The 20,558-nt window shown below is 38.6% G+C and overlaps 1 protein-coding gene across 11 annotated transcripts in view; it reads left to right on the forward strand.

Annotated features, from left to right (window-relative positions):
* TENM4 (teneurin transmembrane protein 4) overlaps positions 1-20,558 on the forward strand; it is a 1,542,144-nt gene that overhangs the window by 1,025,833 nt on the left and 495,753 nt on the right. For 10 of the 11 annotated variants that reach the window (XM_064720073.1, XM_064720105.1, XM_064720113.1 and 7 more), the window contains one exon: positions 18,737-18,877. The gene's annotated coding sequence lies outside the window, so the exon portion shown is untranslated. Of the gene's footprint in view, positions 1-644; positions 662-18,736; positions 18,878-20,558 lie in introns of those variants that run through there. The other variant, XM_064720089.1, reaches the window with a different exon arrangement.

Here is a 20,558-nt window from a genome sequence, read left to right on the forward strand (position 1 = left end):
ATATCCTTATCTGTTTTTGGACAGTTTCCTCAAAAGTCCATGTTGGTCACTTGAGTTGATGAGTCACTGGTCCAAGCCAGCATAGTCATTCCTAGAGGAATCATGTAGACATCTTGGTTTTATTAATAGAGAGAAAGAGAAACATTTTCTGGAGGTGGTTCTCATTGCTCAAGTATAGAAGCAGCCTGGTGACTAACAGCACAAGAACATCTATCTCTGAGAAAGTTATGTCTTGTTCCTGTCATGAAAAAGAGGTGTTAAGTGTAGGACCTCTTCAGATGTTGGATGTTGGCAGCTGACGAAGGACTAGAGTAAAAGAGATTAGGGATGAGTTTCTAAGAGCTGTGATCATTTCACTTGTAGATTATAAAGTCTTTTTAACATGAAGTTTTCCAGGGGTATAAGTTTGCAAGCTTCCAAGTAAGTGATTGGGTTCTTTTAGATCCTGCTGCAAGTGAATGGGGAGAAAAAAGCTAATGCAATGTGGTATAAGATGAAGAGTGTGAGCATTACTAGAAAACACAGCATTTCTTTATTATTTGCATTGTAGCAAGTGACAATAACATTGCATTGCAGGGATGACAAGCCCCAGTTGGAGTTAGACCTCACTTGGAGAGATTTAAGACTCTGCAAGAGACCAAGAGAGAGTGAAATTGCTGAGGTGAGCCAAAAAAGATTACAAAGGAAGTCAGTGGCGGAGCTGGGAAAGCAGCTTCTGACTCCCAGGCCTCTGCTTACGGCAAGAGACTGTTGTGCTATCAACAAAGACCATGATTTATTCTTTCTGTGCAGCACCATTTATTATTGAACAGCTGTTGTCAGTCCTTTAGTCTATTTGAAAAAATCTGAAGAAAGGAAAGATCTGTTCTTCCCTGAGAAATGGTTTACAGCTTTCTGGATATGACTACTTTAACTGCCTATACTTTTTCCTTTTCTAATTTCACCCCATCACATTTAATTCTCTGCCTTCAGCAACCCTAAATAATTCCTACATGAACTACTGTTCAGTAATCTAAAAAGACAGTAAAGTGTGTCTTGACATCCTAACCAAGATAGTAAATATTTAATATAATGCACTCTGTTAGAAGCAAAGTGCAATTAAATGAAAAGTCAGATAAAAATGAGCTTAAATGCAATAAATACCAGTTACTATTCAGTGCCGAGAAGTTGCAAGTGTATTTGTTTCCTCTCAGTTAGCGCTATTGGCAGCCTACTTTTTGTGGTTTTGAAATGGCAACAGACACCCACATGCAAGCCTCCTTCATCAGGTCTCCTAAAATAATTATTGATATTATTGGCTTTATTGTTTGGCATCACGTTTTTTTTTCAACTGCAAAAATCTGTGTTGCTGGATTTTTTTTTCATTTTTGGTTTGCCTGGAAAAAAAGTAATAGAAAATTTGCAGTAAATATTGAAAAATTGCTCATTTTTGTGAAATAGCTTTGGAAAAGAAAATGCAGATTTGATCCAATACTACTTTTAGCCTGCAAGGTGGAAGAATACAAACAGAACCATAAACTGGTTTTGTGTTTTCATGTCCACTTTGAACTGGTTGTAGTATTCTTTATTTATTGTCCCATACTTTTATGTTCTCATCTAATGCTCTGCTCCCTCCAGAACTACCTGTGCTTTTCCACTTCATTTAGGGATAATGAGTTATTTTTTGTCTACTCATCATCTAAAAGTGGAGAAACCATTGTTTGGAGGAATAATTTTTGTCTTGTAGTGTACGGGATGGCAGTGCTAGTTAAGATCCAAATTAATCCAAGTTAAGGATGGCTTCAAAGCTTCCTAGAACAACTTGTGAAGATTACTGCAGGCTTCTAGTCTTTAGTCTTTTAGAATTTTTGCTAATCTTGACTATGCAAGATCAACTATATTTAGATTTTGTACTTAAGTAAGAATATTGTCTACAGATACATGCATTTTCTAACCAGAATCTACAAATAGTAAGTGTGTCTTGCTGTCCAATGATACAATGCAAGTAGAATCACAGAACTGTAGAATGGTTTGTGTTAAAAGGGACCTGAAAGATTATCTTGTTCCAACTCCCCTGCCATGGTCAGGGACACCTTTCATTAAAATGGCCCTGTGCAGCCTGGCCTTGAACACCTCCAGGAATGGGAAAGTACATTAAGTGCACTAGTTAATTTAATTATTCTTATTTTAAAAGCACTGAAACAAAACCATCTTATATGTTTTATTCCGAAACAATCACTTGAAAACTGCTAGCTTCTTAGTATCAAAAATGTAATCCAGATTGCTTTTTTCTGTGGGATGAGGTAGAATCATAGAATGATTAAGGTTGGAAAAGATCTCCAACATGGCCAAATCCAGCCTTTGACAAAATACCAGTCTCCATTAAACTGTAATGCTAAAGGCCATATCTACTCCGTTTTTTGAACACCTTTGGGATGGTAATTCCACCACTTCTCTAGGAAGCCTGTTCCTAATATTTCACACATCACACTTGTGATGTTTGGAGTTTCAGTCATACAAGAGCAGGTTACAAACACACTCCCTGGTGTATGCGTTTCATGGATCATAGTCCTGGGGGACATGACAGACTTTATTTTGCTCTCCAGTAACGATGAATCCTTGTGAAAAAGCCAAAGTTTAGAAAACTTGTCCCTTTAATAAAAATCTCATATGGCTGTCTGACTGGTCGGACCCTGAACCAGCAGAGTGTCCAGGTGGCCAAGAACCTCAGTGGCATCACAGCCTATATCAGTAATAGTGCGGCCAGCAGGACCAGGACATTGATTGTCCCCCTGTACTTGGCACTGGTGAGGCCACAGATCGAATCATTCTGTTTTGGGCCCATCAGCACAAGAAGGACACTGAGCTGCTGGAGCGTGTGCAGAGAAGGGCAGTGGAGCTGAGGAAGGGTCTGGAGCACAAGTCTGATGAGGAGCAGCTGAGCAAGCTAGAGGTGGTTGGCCTGGAGAAAAGGAAGCTCAGGGGGGACCTTACTGCTCTCTACAACTGCCTGAAAGGAGCTTGTAGCCAGTGGGGTGTCATTCTCTTGTCCTGGCAACAAGTGACAGGCCAAGAGGAGATGGCCTCAGGCTGGGGGAAGTTTAGATTGAGTATTAGGAAAAATGTTTAACAGACTGTCCACATTCTATGGAGACATCCTCCTGCCTGGAAGTGTTCAAAAAAGACACGGATATGTCTGTCCATGTATGGGACATGGCTCTAACGTGGACATGGCAGTGGTACTAAGGTGATGATTGGGCTTGATGGGCTTAAAGGTCTTTTCAAACCTTAATGACTCTATGATTCTCTTCTGCTACTGCCCACATCATCCAAAATACATCATTAATGCTAATATTCTGGAATTTCCTCTCACATGGAATATTTTAATCTCAGTAATAAACACCATTCCTAAAATACTATCAGTTTTTATACTGTTAATTAATTCAAGGCGATGAGCTGACCTGTATCTGGATGCCATGGTCTGTCATTAAAATTGGTTTGTAGTTACAGTTAAATACACAGAACAGACATTGCTGCTTTTGCTGCTTTCACTTAGTTCTGTACCCTTCATTATGAAACTCATTCTACCGTAGTCTCATACAGTGGTCTATATCAGGATTTCTTTTTTAATACAAGGTGTCTCACAATCAAACAGGATTTTCCCAACATTTCTGAATGAGATATGCTTTAAAATAATATTTTCCCCCCGATTATCATCCTTTTAAAATGATGAACTCATTGATAGATACTCAACCCTCGTACTGCAGACTGATGCATAAACTTGAAGTGTAATAAAGAGTTACTTTGAAGAGGTACATACAGGAATGGAGTTTTGCTTGCATTCATGTTGGAACTGTAAGAACAGCTTTACAATAAAGATTACCACTGAAATCAATAGGAACATGGTGAAGGAGATGGGAATAAACCTGCTGAATAGGGCATTGTTACTGCATAGTCATTGTTCATTTTAGCACCACATATTAATAAGGTATTTGTTGCTATCACTGCAGCAAAGAACTGGCTTTTTTTCTACAAAAACATTTCAGATGTTAAAAAGATACACTGCTTACATTGTAAACGTAAATTTTTGAGACTAGTGAGAAAGCAGGAGCCCACTGGCTTATAAAGCTGCTTAGTACATTGAATTTGATTAATTTTAAAAAGTGTGGGAAATGGCAATGGATAACAGAAGACCCCTTATAGGAACAGAAAAAAAAAAGTGCTTAATATGCTATTTTGATTAATTCCCTGGAGGATTAGGTAGAGGAGTGTAATTAAGGTTTCAGATCTTTATGGAATGTTCCATGTTGTTAAACAAACAGTAAAAATCATAGGTATTCCTACAATAAAACTTAAAGAGATTTCCCGTGTTGAAATAAACTTAATGTACAGTATCATATGGGAGGTGAGTATCTTCATATTTGGTAGGTTTAATGGGATTCAGGGACTATGTTATGGCAGAGCTAGAGAAGCCAGGTTATGATCAGAATTTCACCTTCAACTCTTCATTTGTAATAGATTTATTAAGTTAAAAATCTGTGCAACAGTTGGCTGCTGCAGTTATAGTTGTGGTAAACTGTCTTAACTTTTCTTAGTGAAATGATGCAAGAAACACTTGAAGACTCTTCTGTATACCATTGAGAGAAATATCTTCTTCATAAGTTTTTAAGATAGTAAATATATGAGAGGGGTGGTTTGTTTTTTGTGCTGCTTCATTTATTTTTTTATATTACCACTATATACTGAAATAATGAATATCATGTTTGTAATGGCACTGAGATACAATTTGATAATGAATAGCAGCAAGTGGAATACTTGAAATTAAATTATAGAGGATGAAAGATATCAGTAGGCATCTGTCTCAAGACTTGAAATGAAAAAAAAAAATTAGAACAATTATTCAAAAACTAGATAAAGAATATAGTACTCAAGTACTATTTTAACTGCCTAGAAATCTGCTGGGTAAAACTCACTGTTAAACATGGATCATCAAAAATGCTCCTGAGTTTCACAGATGAAAAAATTTATTACGTGAGAAAAAACTAAATATAAAGAAGTTTTAATGCTTTTATATTTTAATAGATAGGAAAAAAAAATGAAAGAGTAAATAATGATGTGAAAGATGTCCACAATGATCTGCTGTTTTTGTTGCTGTTTACGTATCTACAGCCGGGTCTGCTGGACTTGCCCCATGTCCATTGAAATGAAACAAACATTTCTAGGGTGCAGCTTATTAAATGTTGTTTTGATTCATATTTAGGGATGAGACTAGTTGTAACCTGAACGTGTCCATTTTTTAATTCCTTTGACTATGGAAGGTTTTAGACTTGTTCAGGAGTGGATTGTCTACAATTAGTAAGATGATTGCATTTTTCTTTCTGGTTAACATGTAAAGGTAAGAAAGAGCTCCAGGCCCACCTTTTGGCACTGTACATGCTGTCACACTGACAAAAAAAAATGAGTGATCCGGCAGTGGACGTGGGTGTAGCACCCAATTGAATTAATGCAAGACATAAAAGGATAAAAGGACTGATCAAATCCTGTCCAAATCTTGATAAGGATCTTACAACTTCTACCTTGAAATAACAAACTATGTTTTAATTATTGAAAAACAGTGCAAGGAGAATGGGACATGGCATAAATGTGTGCTTTAACTAAGAGAGTGACCTAGAAAAATGTAGGCTAATAAATCTGAGAGGGAAATAATCTAAAGCACAGTTATTAAGTCAGACAAAGATACCTGGAAAGTGGAAATGTCAAAGGAGGCCTTGGGGTTTTAGTGGACAGCAAATGATACATCTGCATGCTGCAATGCTAGAGGATTACAAAAAGGGATGTTGTGACTTTGGTCTGTATGTGCAGTGTCGTCGTTCCTTTGTCCATAGGGAGGTGATTTTTTTGCTGTGCAGCAGTGATGAGATTGCACCTTGTATATAGTGGATGTTGACAAATTGAAGGGAATTCCAAGAACAGCAGCAAAAATCATTAAGGGGCTGAACAACCTGACTTGGTAGGAAACAGAAAGTCATGCTCTCAGAGGATAAAGGGAAAAGATTGTTTCTCTTATCCCAAGGTGACAAAGACTGGCATGATGGGATTATGTTAAACAAAATAAATTTTGAGCTGCAAAGCAGGAAGAAATTCCTGCTTACAGGGTGACTAAGAAATTGCTCATGCATATGGTCAACCATTTACACTGATAGAAGGAGATGTCAGCAGAAAAAGTTGAACAGAACCTAATTTGTTTCTGACATTTGTGCAGTTACCTCTTTTAAATTTAAATGAAATCAAGTACAGTAACCTGTGTTTTCGAATTGTGCATTTTGTGCATCTGATGACCCGAGGTATCCTGCAAGTATCTGGTTTGTTGCTGGTCATATTACACATATAATTATGACTTTGCATGAAGTTATTTTCTGAACTTCTCTGGGAAATAAACATTAACATTAATACCTTGTGATTTTCTGCCACCTTCTACTGGTGTTTCAACACAGTGGTTTTTGATTTGATTTCAGCCTTTTAACTGATGGGCTACATGTGTACGCCCTTCTGTTAAGCAGAATAAGTTAATGTTTATCCAGCCGTTGTACATGGTTTTTTCACTGGTACTATTTTGTATTGTTGATATTGCAGTGGTGATACAGTCTTCAAAGAGAAAGTGTTTTAGTGTGCAAAATGCTTTGTAAATACCAGAACTCGTGGTGCAGCCCAGATTGAGCAGGGCTTTGAGAAACTTGGTCTTAGTGGAAGGTGGCAGGAGAGGGGTTGGAATTGGGTGATCTTTATGGTCCCTTCCAACCCAAGCCATTCTAGGACTTCATGGTTTCCTAAGAACCATCAAGAGCAGGATAGAAATTGCTGACTTAAAGTGCTTTCCTGTGTGAGCCTTTCAGACACCAAAATTCTGTAAATACACAATTAGAAAAATATTCAACATGCCTAAATTGAACATTGCAAGACGGTGGCATTTACTGAACAAAAATGCACCAATGTTTAAAATTGGAAGGAGGCAGTGAGCTATTTGCATTGAAAAGAAATTACAATCTCTCTGTCACTTGCACTGAGCTCAAATGCCTTTCTAATGCATAATGTATTTCAGATTGTGTAGGGATTGATAGCATAGAGTACTTAAAGACTACTTGCTAAGAGGTTTTACTAAAAAAAATAATTTAGTCAATTAACAACAGAAGATTTCAAACCACTGAGCCACTTTTAAACTTTTTGAGTAGGAGACTTCATCAGATGCTCCATAGAAGAGGGGACATTGCAGTGGCAGGGGTATGCATTAGTAAGTCTTTTCTAGCAGTAATTTCAGTTATCTTGTGATAAGGCTTTTTCACCACATTCCATTCATATTGGACTCCCTACACAACTAGAGTGTATGGCAAATAATAGAGGAATCTTATTTCTTTTGCTATTTAGCTCTGAAAAATTAATGGTGGTTGACTTAAAATTAGTTGATAGGAAATAGAATCTTAATGCTGTTAGAACTTTAAACTGTGGAATATTCATTTGCTTTTTTATCTCATAATCTGTTAATCTGCTTTAATACTTATGGATAATGATAGTTATTATTTTCTCATTATTTTTACTGCCTCCTTCCTTTCCCTTGTCAGCTGAATCAGTTTCTTTAAGAATAAATAAACTCATTTCTGTAGGCATTTTTGAAGTGTGTATTTGAGAGGATCATCAGGTAAATGTCTGTCACATCATAAATTTTAGGTGTAAGCATCTCAGGAATTTCTTTACCCCACTACCATATGTAGGGCTGGAATCAGAACTGCTCTGGAAGGGAAAGAGGCAAGGGACAAGGATCTGCTCCACAATTCCTCTTGCAGTCACACAAGCAGTAACTGGGGTGCACTGGGCAATGCCCTGAAATACTTGCCAGCCTCCTACACCATATAGTAAATCTGCTCCTTTACAAAGAGATCCCATGGTTAAAGGACTTTGATTCACAGGATCCTGGCATAAGCTGAGTTGGAAGGGGCCCATAGGGATCACTGAGTCCAGCTCCTGACCCTGCACAGCAGCATTCCCAAGAGTCGCGCACATTCCTTATAGCATCATGCAAACACTTGTTGAACTCTGTGAGTCTGGTGCTGTGACCACTTCCCTGGGGAGCCTGTGACAGTGCCCAGCCACCCTCTGGGTGCAGAACTTGTGTCTTCTATCCAACCTACACCTCTGCTGACAGAGCTTCAAGCCATTCTGTTGGGTCCTGTCACTGATCACACAGAGAAGAGATCAGTGTTTGTCCCTCTTCCCTTCACAAGAAAGTTACAGACTGCAATGAGTTAAATTCAAGTTCTAGCAGTCTTCATGTAAATCTGATCTGTACTTTCCAGTGTACTGTCATTATTTACCTGAGGAGTTACTGTAAAAAGGTGTTTCTGAAATTCATTAGCCTTTATTTTAACTGAAAATCTTTTACTTATTCTAAGAGAGGGAACAAGAGGCTGTGCACAGAGTGTGCAAAGGGGTTCTGCAGCCAAGATGACTAGGACAAATTTAGTGGACCTCTTTCATTAGCTGTGAAGGTTATATCCCATTGACTTCTGTGGCACTGCACCAATGTAATTTAAAGCACAATTTGTTCCAGTAAAGTTGGATTTCATCTCCTGTTGCAGTCGTTCTAGCTTCTAAGCTACGTAGTAGTGTGAAGAAGTGTCAAAGTTTTGCTGGTGTGATTGGTTATGATTTAAGATTCTTTGTGCATTTACTTTCTGGTTCATAAATGACTATTCAAGGAAGGCAACATAGGAAAGGTTCTTTGATTTCATTTGATTATGGCTTGATTCCATGCCATGGTAATTCCTAAAGAAATGTTCTTACACATTTTACATTGTCTCAAAATATTTAACTTAAAAACATTTCTTCCATTTTGCAGTTTGAAAGGTATTTTACTCTCAGTGATTTTGGAAGTCTTTTTTCACCTAAATGATTCCATGAATTTACATCTAGGCTCCCTCTGGGTTCTGGATAGACTTAACTCCAGAGTTAAGTTTCACATATAAGACAAACATATTCAAGTGTAATACAGGAGAAATAATAGCTTTTCATAGATTTGGCCCAGTTAACTGTAGCTAAACTACAGTTTGTTTAACATAAGTGAGAAGATAGTTCTTTCACCAGAAACGGCCAGTTTATGCAGTTGGATGGGTTCTGGTAAGAAGAAGGGCATTTTGATGCTCTGGCTTCCTGTCTCCCAGGGCATATCTCTGCCCCATGTCTCTTTACTGTAGAATTGTAGAAATGCTGGCACCTTGTATACTCATAGTCAAATGCCATGAGACTTCCTAGCATTAACTGAAAACCTAATTAATATTTTTTTAATGGTACAGGAATTCATCTGAATTTCACTGCTTTAAGTCTTTATACTTTAAGTCTTGACACACACCAAATAGCCTTACACAAATCTAGTAACTGTGAGTTCAAAACACTTTGTTGTCATCCAGTGCCAGAAAAGCAGTGCTGCCTGTTATATTTAGATGCAGACAGATTGAACTCTTGTCGCTGAACCAGTACCATGTGGTTTGGTCCCCTAGTTGAAGAGGTAGACCAGCTCCTGTTTTTGTTGTTGTCATTGCAGCATTAACCTCCAGGAGGTTTTGTTTTATTGCTGGCCTATTCCCCAGATGACTGTTTTCAAGTGGAAGGGGAGGTAAATCTGACAAGAAGGCAATAATTCATAGAGAAAATGACAGCAATAATGAAATGCTGCAGTGGTGGAAAGATTTCCCCAGCAGAAATGTGCAGCCTGGCTCACCTGCTGGAAGTTCATTGTCTTCAGTGTGTCTCCTCCAGACATGACTTTGGCCTTGTGCATTTTTTTAAGCATGAGAATACTTTGCTATTTCAAAGCTCTCATTTATTTGTAACATTGACCCGAATCTAAACAGTTGTTATGTGAATCAAATTGTAATATCTAATGACCCAAGTGCTGTAATATGAACATGCTGCCTGGGGAATTGCACTGTGTCTTGCTGGTTTGCATGGGTTGGTCTTCTGGCAAAGTCACAGGAAAATGAGAAGAACATTTCCATAACAAGGACCAAGGACTTAAGTAAACTTGGTTTTCCCTGTCAGGTCATTCACTCTAAGGAAATAGGTAGAGGGTAATAATTCTTCCATGAAACCAGGTAACAACCTTTTAATAAGCGTCATTAAGTCTTTAGGTTGAAACGAGAGGCTATCTACCCTTTTATCCCATATTATATTGCCCAAATTCCTCTTTGCCATCCTCACTGTGGTTAGATGAAAGCCCCCTGTTTTCATATCGATCACTAAAAGCACTTTCCCCTCGTACCAGTTCACTGCATCACTTCTAAATGCAGTTCATCTGATCTCTTTTACTTTGGCTGCTACTCATTCAGGGCTACAAAAACTGTATTTTCAGACAGGTCTTGGAACCAAATGATCATATTTCTTACCTCATTCCAAGGGATAACATTAGGATCTTTGTTTAGGTGGGATTCAGAATAAAAATAAAGCTCTTTTTGCTTTCCCATGCATGCCCACACACGTGCACACCCATGTGTATATACACCACTCTTTCTCCACAAGGGTTATTTGAACCCAGAACAGTAGACATCTGTGTATGTTTGTGCTTATTTCTTTTCAGTAACACACTTTCCAAATGCTAGCTGCTGAGGGAGTGTAACTGCACTGAAATGTTAACCCATGTACAACCTAAACTCTGCAGGGCTGGGGGTTGAATGATTCTTGTAATTATTCTTTCTCACTGGCAAAGAAATGTTTCTCTTTAACAAGGAAATTATTCAGGCAATGGAGTTTTTGGCTTAGGAGTTATGAAGAATTTACTTGTCTAAGCTTATGCTGCACTGTTTGCCTTCAGTAACTTGCATGTGGCTGTAGATCTTCTTTCCACATGCAGTTTCTGTATGCATGAAATTTTACAAGCATGGGACTCTTAGTGGAGCACTTCCATGTCTGTTTTTTCTTCTTCTCTTTTATCCCTGCCAGACCAGCACAAAAAAATCCATATTCTACCTTGAAGAAAAACAATCTGCAGTGATAAGAACCAGCATCACATGCCAGATAGATTGGAAAATCAGGCTAACGTTTTAGGGACTGTTCCTGCACTAAAGTGAAATGACAGGTGTAGACCCACATAACAGGCTGGATTTTTTGAATGCACATCAGCACAGCATCTGCGTGTTCAAAATATCCATCAGTGTTCAAAGCAGTCTGCAAGCTGCAAGGTAAAAAAACAAAACAAAACAAAATGCAACAAAACCAGATACACAGAAAAATTGTTTTTTTTAAATCGTATGACTTTTCCATAGTCTGAATCTGGCCAGTCATAAGCAATGATTTCCCCAATCTTGTTTACATGAATATTCCCCATTTTAGTGTTCCCCAGCTTCATTTTATGGTGACACAGGCAGCACTTTCACTGCTCTTTTCCTTGGGAGCAAGCAAATTTTAATATTTGTCTGTTACCTTGGATTACATTGTCAGTAAATGAGAACACTAACTCCTGGCAAGTCTTCACCCTCCTTTCCCTTCCCTTCTCTTCCCACAAGATTTAATTGATCGGTTTCATCATATTCAGCTTAACCTTATGCAAGAACATGAAACAGCATATGGTTTTCATCCCAGAAAGATAATTAACCCCCAGGTGATTTCAGTCAAGTGGCAAGAAAAAAAAAATATAGTGAAGTTGTTTTTGGAAGGGACAAGAGAAGGAGGAAACAGGAAAATTATGTCACCTCTGGTAGCTTTTTGAACTTTGAGCTCTGAAATCTCAGTTTTAGTGAACACACTCAATCCACTCATTATGAGAAGACTGAAGCATGTTCAGGGTCCCCTGATCATGAAATTGATTCCCTAGGGCATCAGTGTGCACACTGCTCCCTACTAGCAGTTAGCCAGTTGCTAGCCAGTTGTTTATTCAGCACAGAACTCTTACTCTTGTTGGCAGAACACAGAAACACCACCTCTCCCAGTCAGTGTTAGGATTTAGAGAGTTAGTATTGTTCCTGTCTTCCCTTCGTTCCCTTAGGGAGACTAACTCCATGGTATTCCATTGGACCTTCACTACAAATTGTTTTAGTTGGTCTCCTCTTCCCATTGGCAAGTTATAAACTAGTTTTTTATGTTTGTTCTGTCTATTTTATGCTTTTCTTTCTGCGACATTGCATCTGTGCTACACTGGCTGATGTATGATAGGAGAAGGGCTGTTACAAATTCTGTATCTGTAGTTTGCCCTACACAGTCAGAAAATATTTGTAGGCTTTACATCTGATAAAGGTCATCTTCTGAAATGCAGAGGTGCAGAAGAATCTTCCTGAGTCTGAAGACGGATTAGCTGCAATGATCTTTGCTATGGTTCATTTCTTTTGTAAAATGAAGAAGCTCTGCACATTTGGGACAGGTTTACCGTTGCTTAACAAGGACTGTGAATCATGTCAGTGCATTGTAGCTACAGCATGGGAAATTTTTGAGCAGGAGTTGAGGTACTTGAAAAATTTCAGAGGAGTTAAGAAATAAATTAATAGTGAGAAGCAGGTACCTAAATGCTTCCTCCTTATTCTGCCACCCACTTCAGAAAGGAAAGATGCAGAAAACCCCCACATTTTTCTTTAAAAAGTTTAAATGGGAGACAGAGCTCCAGGTTGCCTAGGGTAGGATGACATGAAATATGAAGCTGTCAAGCAGAGAGCAGAACTGATCCAAATCTGACAAGTCTAACATATTGAACTCAATAGCTTTGACTCCCTCCTCTCCAGTCCCATCAGCCATCAGGCTTACAACTCAAGTGTTTATGCAGCACTGGACCCCCTCAGTCACCCCTCTCCCATGAAATGGTCCCCACCAAATGCTGTGGAATGGCAGATGTTTAGTCCTGGAGACCCATGCTGAAATGAGACTTGCTTGGTAGCACATCTTTTTCAGGCACTACTTAATTCAAAATCTTACATTCTCATTACTCCTACTTACTCTCACTGGCTTTCCTGCTGGAAGGGACAATTCTTCTTGCTGGAGGCCTGGGAGGGACAATTTTTATAAGTCATTCCTTCAGCTACCAAAAAGTCACAGAAACAAGGTGGTATATTCTGTCCTACACCAGGTGATTGCTCTTACATCTCTTTGTAAAAGCATTCCACACTCATTTGCTAGATTTATTTCCATCTTGGAGACTGAACACGTTTGAATGAGTGAGTCCTGGCAAACATTTCAAGCACCTGCCTTGCTTCTGGCTGAATGCTGAGCATTCATACGGTTGGGCTGTTGCATGGTGTCTTTCAGGCTCTGAAATCTTGGATCTGTTGAGATGGTTCTCCTGCAGTTCCATGGGATGCTCCTTTTGTCACCAACCATCTGCCAGTTCCTTTGGCTATGCAGGTATAAAGTGTGCATGCCAGCGTGACTGGTGTCAGCACTGAAAATTCCCCAGTACTGTGTGCAAACAGAAGGCTCTGTTCCAAATGTGAGGAAATACTGTATCATTCTGAGGAAAACTCCCCATGCCCCTTGGGGGAGAAAGAAAAAAATTTTTCTCCTTCTTGTCAAGATCAAAAGGGAATAGAAGGATGGGGAGAATGTCATTTATAGTAGGATGAACACATAATTAGCTAACAAGCTACATGGAGAGGGCTGTTGATAGCATTAAAATCTATGTATATCAAGTGCAGGCAAGGTAGCAACATGTGACCACAAGGTAGAAATTGTGTTGGCAAGATGGACTTGACCCAGAAAATCCTCTTTGAGTTCCATGACCTATTGCATTATTACTTTTGAGCTCTTCTTCAATGAAATGGGTCACAGAACCATTTATTGGCAACTGAAGAAGTAGGTGAAAGCCGATTTTGAAAGATACACTTTGTTTCTACTAGTTTTATCATGCGGTCAGTATTCCAGTAAAATTACCTGTGTTTTACTTTCTCCATCCTCATGCAGAGTTATTAGAGTGTATCACTACTTTTGTAATATCCATGCTGACAATGGTGACGCACAAACAGTGTGCCTGGAATCATACTAAATATTTGCATGGCAGCTGTGCCAAATAGGGTCAAATCGTTTTACAGAAGAGTTCACTTAACTGCAGGGGAATTCTGGATGTACCATACCAAATGGTGGCCACAGGTTACTTCACGTTCTCACCTGCATGCAAGAAAATTGGCATGAGGGTCTCCTAGGATTTTATTCATCTTTGCATGGTTAAACAGCTGGAAGCATTAGCCAGTTACAAGTATTTTGGCTTTTGTGTGAGTACATGGAAGGGCCATGTACTCAGTACAGAATAGAATCTGAGGAATTCACTACTGTGGCTTCGTCTCATGGACTCAGAACTACAGAATATCACAGAGGCTTGACGGGAGCTTGGAGATCATCCAGTCCAACGCACACTGCTCAAAGCAGTGTCAGGCACAAGAGCCCACGGATGTGTCCACTCACGTTTTGAGTGTTGCCAAGGATGGAGTCTCTGCAGCCTTCCTAGAATAAAGTGTTCCTGTGTTCAAGCACTCTGCCCCAGTCCAGAAGCTTTACAGGACTAATGTGTTTTCGTTTCTCTGTTGTTGATTCTCTAATACAGAAGATACATCTGCGTAGAATAATAATGTTTAGTCAGTAGACCAAAAAGCTCTCTTTGCCAGCCTACAGGTTACCAAGCCTGAGTCAGGGAAGTGTTCATAAATAATTGAGTTTTGTCAGATGAAGCAGTGTGACTCTTGGCCTCAGTATTATTTATCTTATTTAATAAAGTGTGTTCTGGGGAAACATTCAGAATCAAGAAGAGTTTTGTTAATGCTGCAGGACGGTACTGGTATCATAGCCAATTAATGTGCCTGTTCCTACTGATGATAAGTGGATCTGTCGCCTGTTCATCTGGCATTGAGCCTTGAGCCTTACATAATCATTTTTGGTTACACCCAAGGGTTTTGATAGTTAATGTTTCAGCTTTTACAGGTCATCAGAATTTTTCAAGAAAGATAGATTTGGTAAATAGTAGTCTGCAGTAGTCTGGAAGTGGAAACAAAACAATATTCAGAGCATAAGGTCTGTAAAATGGGCCAAAACTCATCTGAGGAAGAATCTTTTCAATTCTATTTCAAAATCTAGGGATAGGAAGAAAGAAATGTGTGACAAAAGAAAAATGCATCAAAGGAGCTCTGGTGAATCCAGGCTGGCTTAGCCTTCATGGGTTAATAGATAATTTGAAACTGCTGTTTTCAGTGGCTCTGAAATTGCAGGAAGTGGTTTGAGGCCAAGAGGGAATAATGACTCCAGGAGACATAATTTCTAGGGAGGAACTGAGGTCCTGCAATTCTGCTTTGGAGGAAACACAAGCCACAGAATGAAATTCCTTGTAGTTTCAAGGTTAGCAGAGAAGCTGATGGCTGGAAGAGAGAAATCTGAGGAGGGAAGCAGAAAATACGAAATTATCTCTGTGTGTCTCTGTATGTGCAATGTTGTGCCACATTGCCAAGCCTTTTGTCCTTTAGCCAAGAATCTGGGCTGAAAACCCTTTTTGTAAGGTCCTTCCAAAATGCACCACAGCTCTCCAATTCCAAGTATTCATGTTAGTGCAACATGGAAATGTTGGGATATGGGTTCTGAAATGTTTTAATGATTACTGTCCTCAGATAGATAATGAACAGGCAGAAAATAGAGGGAGGCAGGGAGAGAGGGAAGGAGAAAGAAGCTCTGCTCATTTGACATTTCTCCAGATAAGAAGACAGTGATGGCCATGCACAACTTGCACCACTCTCTTTGCTACTTCTGATGGTTTTCTGTCAAAAGACTTACATCTAAGAATCACGGACCAAGAGAAAAGCACATCTTTACAGATTGATCCCACCAAAGCGGCAGAGGCACAAGAGTTAGCTCAGTCTAAATTTAATCTGCCAGTTTCCCTGGAGTCAGTGGAGAGAGGCACCTTCACAGGGCAATTCAGAGAAGGAATCTGACTGCAAGGGCAGCATTAACCTTTATGACTGTTCTGCTTTTGCCAAGAGTCAATGGGATCAATTCATAGCTGAGTGGAGAAGACTTATACCGGCTAAGAAGCAGTCCCAGTATCAATAAAACCACCACAGTGTGTTCTCTGTATCACAGAACTGCCATATGTCTCCACTTATGGGGATTGGGTATGGGGCTGTGGAGGGAATTGCTTTTCTGGGCAGGTTAATGTAACAAAAAGCGAACCGCTCTGCAGCCATTAATCTCCCTAAAGCCCATAGTCTCAGTCCGCCTGTGCTATACTCAGTGCTGTGCTTCATTATGGAGTCTTTAAACACCTCAGCTAAAGAGAGAGAAAGTAATTTAAAAAGAAAACACAGCTTTGGCTCCTTTAGTTGGATTTTTTGAGAAGTAAGGTTTCTCTTGGGTTAAACTTCTTAGACTTTTCTATTTTGTTTATATTGTATTACAAAGGCCAAGTTCTATTGAGTAGACCCAAAAAGAATCCCCAATATTAGAATATGTAATAAATCTAGATAAACTAAGGTATGTAAAATTGTGAGTTTTAAGTATTAGAGCATTTTGTTATTTTTATTTTTCCTATTTCCAATTTAGTAATAAAATTGGATGGTCATGCTCTTATTTTTAATAATAATCGTACAGTACTTTAGGAACTGCAGCTTCAACAAGAAAACATAAATTAATGCTTATGGTATAAAACCTGCTTTTATTTAATACCTCGGAGGTTTGGTGAAGGGTTGTTTGGGCCTTTTTTATCATCCAGAGGTATCCAATAACAATTTTCTTTATTTTAATTATGTCTGGAATATACTGCTCATTGTAAACAAAACACATATAATGTGCATATTTTAGCTCAGGGATTTGAAGCAGTCTACTGGGCTAGGACACATGCTCTATATTTCCATTTATTTTCTCATTGAATTTTTTCAGGACTTCTGAGATACCTTTGAATAATCTCAACTTTCTGTTGTGACTTTTTCTTTTCCTTATCCAAATAAAATTATAAATACATTTGTGGAGCTCTTGGTGGAGTAAAGAGTTACTGTTTCTGATAGTTGCTTCACTGCTGTAAATACTGCTACTTACATCAGCCAGGCTACTATTTACCCCAGCTTGAACGTCTTCTCCTTCAGTTCCAATATTAACTCAGTTAAAAATAGTAGTTTTATATTTAAACCTCTGCTTCCTGAAGTGACAGTAGGTGGGCCAACTTGTAACATGATCAACATTTACAGCATTATCTCTACTGGAATTTATGCCAGCTCCTAGCAAGCAAAACATAGTGGCTTTCTGGAATCCCACTGCTTAAATTTTTACAAAAAGGCAATATTAATTAAAGAATGAAAAATATGAGCTCTGATATAGCATGCATACATGTGCATAAGTAGCATGCTACACAAAATTTTTGGTATTTTGTTATACAACTCATTCCCTGAAAATACCTGTGGAAAGGGGTGATGTTCTGGGCTTGTGTATGGGGAGTAGCAGTAGTGAGATGGGGGGATCACAGAGTCCTGTTGTCAGTGTATAACTTGTGATTTAGCACAAAGTTTAATTTTACAATAAACTTAGAGATATTTGAGGTGCCCCAAGCTGTTTTAGATGCCCAAGCTTGTTTAAGAGACTGGCAGAGAAGATGCAGGATTTGCAAGAAACACATGTCTTTCTGGACAGCAGCTGAAGGACAGTCAGAAAAATGAGGGCATCTCTAGTTGCATTGGACAGTTTTATGTGGACAGCTGAGCTGGGCTGCATCTTGCATCTGCAGTCACAACTTTTCAAGCTATTTTTTGATAACACTGAGGGGCATGCTAATTGTGACCTATCAGAAACTGTTGGCCCTTAGCAAGATCATATACTGGCTCATTTTCTCCGCTGTGCCACACATTATATTAGTGAATGTTGTCACTAAACAGAGTGACATTACCCAGTGTGTCTCATGGTAAATATAGATTCAAGTACCTCTAAAACTGAGAGTTGTCTTCAAGTCCCCATTAAATATAGAGCTGCTAAAAAAAGTGCCCAGGACATTACTGAGTGAAGGTGTCTGAGCAATATGCAGTAAGGGACTGAGATGGTAATTTTGATGATGTGTGTTAAAACAGTTGGACTCATCCAGGTGTCAGACATAGGAGTGTCTCTCCTAAATTTCTTCCAAAAAAGCAATATAATCTGCAAAAACCTACAGCATTTTAGTGATATTTAAAAAAAAAAAACAAAATATGCTTTCTTACCAGCATTAAGCATAAAATATAGACAGAAAAGGAAGAAAAAATGCAGTTAGAAAGTTTGTCCCATGAAAAACATACTGCCTCTTTCTTCATGCTTAAACATGAAAAACATACTGCCTCTTTCTTCATGCTTAAACATGTGTGCATGCTAACTTAGGTCCAGTTTCATTCCATTCAGCTTGGAGCACCTTACATTTGATATACTCCTTATCCAGCCTTTGAGACCACATCTAATGTGTGAAGCCACCAATGGATAGTGGCATGGTGTGCATATCTTGGGCAGGAACAAGCCTGGAACATGTTATAATTATTCCTGGGGAAATCAAAGCATGGGGAGGCAGCATGGACATGGCTAGCCAGTAGATATGGAGGTAGATACCCATTTATCCATATCAGTACAGACATTAGAGAAAGGTACCAGTTACTGTCTGATGTGATACCCTGGCTTCTGACGGAGGTACTCTGGCAGATAGAGGGAATCTGGGTCTTAGAATCCTGACAGCTGCCATACAAACAACCTTTACAAATCCATGCCAGTCTTGTCTGACACTCAATACCTGGCTCCTTTTCTGTAGTGAGGATGGCTGGACCATTGCAGTGGCGCACTGATTTTTGTGGATGGTGATCACAAAAAGGGAATTGAAGAGACCACCCGAGTTATTCTGACACATGACTTCAGTGCTTTCTTTTCATAGACAGATGAGGATCTGAAATATGTAAGTACACTATCATTCTTTTTAGATTTATTTGTAAAGATGAGTCAAAGAAGTACAACTCTTAATCTATCATGGGTGTGGTATTTAGACATTTATAATTTTCTTTTGATGTGGGTTTGTATGGGAGTTGATAAATCAAGATTGTTCTCATGATATTTTAAGCAGTGCTGTTTGTCTCCGTCCTTGTTTTTTTTAAAGAAATGAAAAGAGCAAAAACCATGAAATTATATTTGCAGTGTCATTTAAATTTATTGTCTAATAAATAGTGATCACTTGGAAAATCCATTTTTTTGCTGTGTTGTTAAGAAGAGGTTTAACCAAAGTGATTGAATCAAGATGAGAAATGATCCCTGGTTCCTGAAGCTTGAATAAATGATACTGTCAGTGTTAATATGCTGGTCTGGAAGTTCATTTGAAGTATCAGAAATAACCTAAATATAATTTCATGGCAGCTTGTATACTACTTAGTATAATTTATTCCTTACCACAGAACCTCCATTCCCTGTGCTTTACCAGCATTTCCGACTCACCAAATACTTACCAACACTCATCTATTTACTCCTGCACACTCCCAGTTCAAGTAAAGATAACACTTTTTTTCCCACCAAATAAATTCTATATTGAAGTACAACTTTATCTTGACTCCCAATACGTTTCTTGAATGAGAGCAACCAAAATATCACGTGGATATACTATTTCTGATTCATCTAATGGTGTTGCATAAGGAGCCTTTTAGATCTCTATTATCTCCCATAAAAAATGTTTGTGTGCAACAGTTAATAAGTAGAACTTGTCAGCTGCAGAATGCTGTACTTCAGGTTTACAAATGAGCGTCCATCCCAAAACATTTCAGAGAGAACGAAAGAAATTTGAATTGTTCCTACATGCACCAAGACTTCAATGAGCCATAAAGACTTAGAAACACAACTGGGTTTATTTCTACAACTTGAAGCCAGGAACACTGTACTTTAAACTACAGAAACCAGTTAACAAGATTTGTAATGTACTTGTAAGGACAAGGCTGAGTCCTATGACACTTCTGGTTTTGAAATTCATCACAGGAGAATTTTTACTGAGATAGGGTTCAGAGTGTAGCTTTATATCCCAAGAATGTACTGATTCTCCTTTGGTTTTAAGCAATAAGCATAAGCTTATAAATGTTTTTTTCCCCCAGTCCAGGTTATAAAACATATTTCAGATTATTGTGTTTGTATTGTAATGAGACTACCCTGAATTCTTGCAGCTTCGGGCAAGTTTTTAAACATACATATTGTACCAGTGACAGGCAGATTGTTCTTGAAAGGTCTCAATTAAAATAAGTGTATTTAAAAGAATATTTTGGTTTCTGACTGTAGTTGATTGGTAGAAATTGGTGTAACAATAGTGCCATGATATCAAAACCCTTGTTCATATTGAGGTTCCCAGAGGTATTGCAGGAAAAGGAACCATAGCCTAGGCATCTTCCCTGCACTAGAGGGAGAAAACAAGGCTTTTCAGGACAAATAAAAAGTTGTGAGGCAATAGTAGAGCTCTGGCATTTTGTTTCAAAAAAGAAAATAAATAAAAACTTCTGAGTGGAAAAATGAAACTGTTGGACGTTTTTGCAGCTGTGCAGATATGTAAAGGATGCTGATGCTGCCTTGAAGTATCTGCATAACTGTAGATAAAAGCTTTTGTATCA

This window comes from Zonotrichia leucophrys, chromosome 1 (genome assembly GCF_028769735.1).
Source record: "Zonotrichia leucophrys gambelii isolate GWCS_2022_RI chromosome 1, RI_Zleu_2.0, whole genome shotgun sequence".
Lineage (NCBI taxonomy): Eukaryota > Metazoa > Chordata > Aves > Passeriformes > Passerellidae > Zonotrichia > Zonotrichia leucophrys.